This window comes from Arachis ipaensis, chromosome B06 (assembly GCF_000816755.2).
Source record: "Arachis ipaensis cultivar K30076 chromosome B06, Araip1.1, whole genome shotgun sequence".
NCBI classification, from domain to species: domain Eukaryota; kingdom Viridiplantae; phylum Streptophyta; class Magnoliopsida; order Fabales; family Fabaceae; genus Arachis; species Arachis ipaensis.
The window spans coordinates 122,172,179-122,179,138 of record NC_029790.2 but is presented as its reverse complement, the minus strand read 5'-3'; the positions used below and the strand labels follow the sequence as shown (position 1 = coordinate 122,179,138).

At 34.4% G+C, this 6,960-nt stretch overlaps 1 long non-coding RNA gene across 1 annotated transcript; it reads right to left on the bottom strand.

Annotated features, from left to right (window-relative positions):
• On the bottom strand, positions 2,096-5,915 carry LOC107648427. Its single transcript, XR_001621920.2, has 5 exons — positions 5,555-5,915; positions 5,287-5,420; positions 3,553-3,730; positions 2,945-3,083; positions 2,096-2,498 (listed from the first exon to the last, which is right to left on the bottom strand). It is a non-coding gene; the product is annotated as an uncharacterized LOC107648427 (long non-coding RNA).

Genomic DNA, 6,960 nt, shown 5'->3' with positions numbered 1-6,960 from the left:
ATTCTATATCAAAATATTTTTGGTATTTATTTAAAAAATTGGTCTATATTTGACTTTTTTATATTTTATTGAAATATAATTATTTACAAAACTCAAGTTTTAACAGTGGTATATGTGAAATTAGTAAAAATCTATAATTAGGAAATCAGTAACAGTAACCGATTTAGTTAGAGATTTTAGATTTTCAGATCAAATATTAGCGATCGATTTAGCGACCGATTTTATAAACGACCGATTTAGCGATCGATAAGTTGGTCGCTATTTAGCGACTGATTTTCTCAGTGAGCAATTTAGCGACAAAAAAAGTGGTCGTCATTTATCGACCAATTTAGCGATCAATATCGTTTGGTACTAGTTTGGTAGCTTTGATTAAAAATCGGTCGCTAACCATTAGCGACCGAAGTTGGTCGCTATTTTTAAATTAGAGACCAAGGTTTTAGCGACCACCAGAATCGGTTGCTATTCCGATAATTTCTTGTTATGGTTGTTGCTGCATAGACATTGTGACTATTTCTGGTATTTATTTGAAAAATTGATCTGTTTAATTTTTTATATTTTATTGAAATATAATTATTTATAAAAATCAAGTTTTAATAGTGGTATATGTGAAATTAGTAAAAATCTATAACTAGAAAATCAATAACAGTGACCAATTTAGCTACCAATTTTAGATTTTTAGATCAAACATCAGCGACCGATTTAGTGACCGAAAAGTTGGTAGCTATTTAGCGACCGATTTAACGACCAATATCATTTGGTACTAGTTTGGTAGCATTGGTTAAAAATCGGTCGCTAATATCAGTCGCTAATGGTTAGTGACCGAAGTTGGTCGCTATTTTTAAATTAGTAACCAAGGTTTTAGCGGCCACCAAAATTGGTTGCTAATCCAGTAATTTATTGTAGTGGTTGTTGCTGGTGTTGCTACATTTTTTTTTCTTTTTCCTCTTTTTCTTGGTAGTTATAGCATTTTTTATTTTTTTATTTTTATTTAATTTTCTTCTTTTTTTGTTTTTATTCTTATTAATAAAACAAGAAGGAGAAAATGAAGAAGAAAAAAAGATGATGATAATGAAGAAGAAAAGGAGGATGAGAAGTTTTAAATTGTGCAGAATTTATCCCAAAAAATAATATCAAAATTTGTTAATCGTGACACAAGAAATTTCTTAATTATGACACCAAAACTTTTTAATCGTGATACCAAATTTTTTTAATTACCGACGTATTTTTTGTCAGTAAAAAATTTAAAATCAATTTTCAATTTTATCGACAGAATTACCGACAGATCTTAAGTTTTCGAAAAAAATTTTAACTTTTTTACCAATAAAAAATTTGTCAGTATTTTAGACAGTAAAATTTTATTGAAAAAATTCATCTATAATCTATTGTTTTTTAGTAGTGAAATATCCACAAGTGCGATTTTTTTTTTCATCCCTAGGCAGCAATCATATGTATTAAAGAATCCATCTATACGTTTGTTTGGTTGTCTTGTGATTGGTTCACTACAAGAAAAACACCCATTCAGGTACACTTAAAAAGTGTAGCCAAAAGTGAAAAAAATGATGCCTTAGGCTACGGCTACGCTTTTTGGGCTACGGCTACGCTTTTTGGGGTGATTCCTATTCCGCCGTTGCCTATTCTCAAAGGCTACACTTTTCTGCACCAAGGGCTACGCTTTTGGTGTTTGGGAATAGGCTATGCTTTTCAAGTGATGTTGTCCAGAACCAAAGGCTACGCTTTTCAGCTTTCATTTTTTCAGAATAGGCTACGCTTTTCAACGCTACTGCATCACTTGTAAAGCATAGCCACATTGTATACCATAGCTACTTTTTATAAGCGTAGCCTTAGGTCCCTCTTTTTTTTGTATACTATAGCTACTGTATATAAGTGTAGTCTTAGGTCTTGTTTTTTTTCTGTATATAATTATCTAATAATTATTAATACAACATAATAGTTAATATGATTACATATATAATAATTCTGTATTTTTATTTAAATGAGTTGAATATTACAAAATAAATATAAATACATAATTATACTAAATAATTTCTTTATATAATAAAAATTATCTATAACCAAAATATATTTATAATATTAATCCAAAAGTACTAGAATGAAGTTAACTGTAAAAATTCATACATCTCACAAGGACATTTTTTCAAGTACACAAGGACAATGGTGATCATGCACAGCCTACATGAGTAATACAGAGTGATAAAGGTTCAGTAGAGTTTCTACTTAGATGATCATATCACCAAGATAATGATGACAAACTATTACTTAACACCAAACAACATCAATCTCACATATGCTTAAATTCCACTCCAGGAGTGAACTTTCATTTACTTCCATATATCACTATCATTGATATACAATATCTGCACAAAAGCATTGGACAGTATCTGCTGTTAAAACTGAGACTTGTCAAGACTGTCAAAGTAAGGATGGTCAAGTGCTGCCTTGGCAGAGATTCTCTCAGCAGGATTATACTTGAGCATTTTCTGCACGACGAAATATCTAGTATAGTCAGTCCTAAGTTTGTACAGATGATAAGTAAACATATTATTATAGCCAAATTGAAGGTAACATGAATTCTAGTTATTTCAAATGCTACAATAGATAATACTTCCCAAGCAACACCTTGTGAGCTACTTCAGATAACTTAAAAAACTTTAGATATATTATTATGTAGAGCACTATTTAACAAATGCTATTCAAGTCCAGTCCAGACCAGTTCAACCTTTGAACTAATATTAGAACTGCGAGTTTCTACCGCTATTAGAATGTAAAGTGAGAAAGTGAGAAACTAATCATCTTGCACCCTTGCATCAATAACTTCATTGTGTTTACGCCCTAACATTGTTGCTTTACATTTCTCTGTCCTCGCTTTAGAGGATCCTATTCTTAGGAACTCATTAGAGTAATGCTTTTATAGAGGAACACTAACCGTGAGAAGGTCTACTCCATCAGGTCCCAAAGTTGGCACAGTCCTCGCCAAGTTCTGAGGTTCCCACTTTGGGTAGGTATGCCAATCACGAAGCAAAGTAACTCCCGGCCATTGCTCCTCAGTTGGAGTTCCCAAAATCCTGGAAAGATCAAATTCAAAAAAAGTAGTTAGTATGAGAGTGAAAAGGCAGCAGAAACATTTTTCTTTTTCCATGATCACCATATATTTCAGAGCAGTTTTCTTTAACACTGGTCCATTCAAAGTTGTTATCAGATTCTTGTACATAAGGCTGAGTAAAAGAGCAGCAATGTCAAGCGGTTAATATTGCAATCTGGCTTTTCCAACAAGTATGTTTCAAAGAAGTACATAAAGAGATTAAAATCCTATATGTTTTTGACATGTAATATTACCAGAGTCATACACAGATTATAATCATTTTTAGATGGGGCACAAGACAACTCAAAGTTTCTTTCCAGTTCATTTTAATTTCGTGCAACAGTAACTTGCAAAGTAGTACAACACGAAATGGAAAATCTGAACTGACAATGAGTCTAACTCATTTATTGAACAAATTTTGGCATGGAACTGAAAGGCAGAAACCATAATACCTGACTTCAATTTCTCATCCGGCCCAGTCAAGGGCTTTCTGAGCTGGTTCGGTCAATGGAGGATGCTCGAGGCTAAAGAAATACAGGTCAGATTTCCCAAGTAGCTCTGCTGTTTCTTCTGGTACTTTGAAAAGAGAAATTCAATTGGCTCTCAAGAATTTTGCAGCTTTACTTGTTCCTAAAAGAATACAAAAAAAAAATATTTTAGTGCTTATTATGAGTAGAAGAAAGGCACAGAGCTATAAATTTAGAAAATGGATTCATTCAACTTCATGAAATCAAGATGGAAGGACATTGCTGGAAATCAAATTTCATTTAGTATCCAAACCAAATTCTGACCTAAGCTTCCCACAATCTACAACCATAAAATTTTAAGCATATTAAAATTCTAAACTTAATCCACCAAACTTTTAACTATATCTGATGCATCTGAATTACTCAATAGTAGTCCAAGTTTAAAACTATTGCTTATTTAAGCATCCACACAACATAAACCACTAATTCACAAATGTGGTATAAGGATATTAGATAAACAAGCTAATGTTATGAAATATTGAGTGTATAAGCATAACGCCATGGCAAAAAAAGAACTAATAATTATGCAAATGAGCGGTTCCAAAAAAGGAACAAAACAATGCATCCAGCCATCATGATCAGATCAGAGTAAAGAAAAATAAGAGTCATAAGAACAATGCACAATTTTCTAATAATCTATTCTCATGAAGACTCTTTAAAGGAAAATGATTTTGCACTCAGTTAATTTTTAGGTGGTAGGGAGGTGAGATAAAAATCGAACACAACCCTCGGATTTCATGGCCAAAAGCAAATTCATATATAGCTTTTGCAGCAAGCTTTATGTACATCCTTTGTGCACCATTTACAACCAGCAGTGAGGATCATGAAACGGTAATTGTAGATATGGATTCAAGTTAGATTCAGAATTCAATTATGTAATCTACGAACCAAATAAATGGAAGTTTGCCGAAGATCCCCCAACAAAATTTGCATGATTAAATTTTTCAAAAAACTCCATTTCACTCTGTATTATAATTTAGATTTGAAACAATAAAAGTAGCATGCATAGCAATCACCAATTAAAAATTTCTTAGCCAAGACTACAGAAATTTGCTGCTGAAACAGATAAGCTAAGACAGAATTTTGCCCATCGATTGTATGTTAAATTAGTCTGAAACTCTGTTTCAATTCCATGCTAAAGTTTTGCAAAAATATCCTAAAAAAGAACTAAAGTACTATCTCTAATTCCAGATAAAGTACTAGACTACTAGTAAGGAATGGAAGTATTAACCTCAACAAAACACATTAACTTTCTGGTTCAAATATAGAACATATAATTTTAACCAAGCCTAACCATAACACTACCTCACATCTCCTACCCAACTTTTCAAGAAAACAAGACAACACATGATGATTTCATTTGTTTTATGCCCAAAATTCAAAAACAAAATGCAAAATCAACAAACCCTAACAAAGCAAGATGCAAAATCATAAAGCAAAATACAAAATAAAAAAGAAAACTCGAACATAGTAAGAAGAAAAAATTACAAAAGATTGTAGAACTCCAAAAATCAGAACAACAAACCCTAAAAAAAAACTGCAAAACCAGAAAATTCATACACACTATTGTCTCGGTTCATCGTCACTACCATATCAGTTCTCCATCGCGGTGAGTGGAGATGAACCAGTTACAAACGAAGAGTGGGGAAAGAGGCATACCAACAGTCTCATTGCTGCTTGAAGTTTTGATTTGAGTTATCTCCTCCGCTGCTTGATACACAAAATCGCAAGAAAAGACAATAGACGAACGAACCTAGGGCTTGTGGTGAACGAACCTAGAAGAATGAGTTCTCCTACGCCGCAACACAAAATCACAAAATCAATTCATGAGTTCACAGATTATCGTACCAAACCCCCAAATTGAAACCCTAAAATTGGAACCCTACATTCTCAAATTTCAGAAAACCAAATGAAGGTGGATGCATACCTTCTCGACAATGGTGAGCGAAGAGAGGCTTTCAGTTGAGCGCAGCGTCTTCCTAATGTGAGCGCACAGCGAAGAGAAGCGACGGTGCAGTGAAGATGAGTGACGGCGTGGTGAGTGGTGAAGATGAGTTAGTGTAGAGTCTTCCTGGAGGTGAGTGGTGACGCCGTGAGTGGTGTGGTGATGGCGGACCCTTTCTCTGATTTGGGGTGATGAGTGGCGCGAAGAAGGAAAAAGCTAACAAGGGTGATGATGACTGTTACGTTTCATTCGCGATTTGGTGAGGGTTTTCGTGATGGTGAGGCTTTTCTTCTCTGAAAGGGTGATGTTGACGAGCTTTGGAGGGAATGGGTAACAATTTCACTAAGTTAAGAGGGAAAAAAATGTGAGCTGGGTGTGCGTACTTACGGGGAAAAGTTAAGAGGGAAAAAATTCAATAAGTGTCAAATTTTTTGGTCTAGATACATTAGGAATCACTTTTAAAACGCACCCAAAACTTAACAAATAGGCTACCCTTTAAAAGCGTCCTCTTTGATACGAAAAGTGAACCTATATATATCAACTTACGGCTACGCTTTATAAGTGATTTCTATAATACCTAAGGCTACACTTTTTAAATGATGCCGCAATTGTGTATCCTTTTCTCTTATAAAAAGGCAACACGGAAAAAAGTGTAGCCTATTCATAAAATAGGCTACACGAATAGGCTACACTTTTTAAATGTAGCTTAAAAAAATGTGTCTGAATGGGTATTTTTCTTGTAGTGGTTTACTTTTAATAACTATTATATTAGGAGTGTTTTGATGTTCTGTTTTATTACTCGGGTAGGACTATTTGTTAAGGATGGTGCTGTAAGTGTAATAATGCGTTTGTTGTGTTAGACTGTTAATTAGTCACTCACATCCCTTGCTGAGTGATGCGTGAGCATCTTTCCTATTTTTTCTAGTGAATTTGCATCTAATTTGTTGAGTTTAATAAAGAATTAATTATCTTTTAGCCAATATGGATGCTACTTTGAGTCTTTTGTAATTTTGTTTATTTTAGGTAGCATTTGGCGGAATTTGATGGAGTTTCTGCAGCACAAGAATCAAAGGAGATGGCAGCGAGGAGCGACACATACGCGTGACTGACACGTACGCGTGATTTGGAGCTTTCCATGGCGACGCGTGCGCGTGACTGACGCGTACGTAAAACCCTAAACTAAAGTGATTAGTTAGTTGGAAGTGATGATTCATAATGATGATTCCTTCCCCTTAATCCTTCATCCTTTTATTCCTTTTCCTTAGCAATTTAGCGCCAAAAATGGGTTCAGAAACCCTCTCAAATCGCCAGGCACGTGTTGCATTAATGAGGTCATGTGCCATCATCGACGCGTGCGCGCATGGTACGCGTGCGCGTCTTCTGCAATG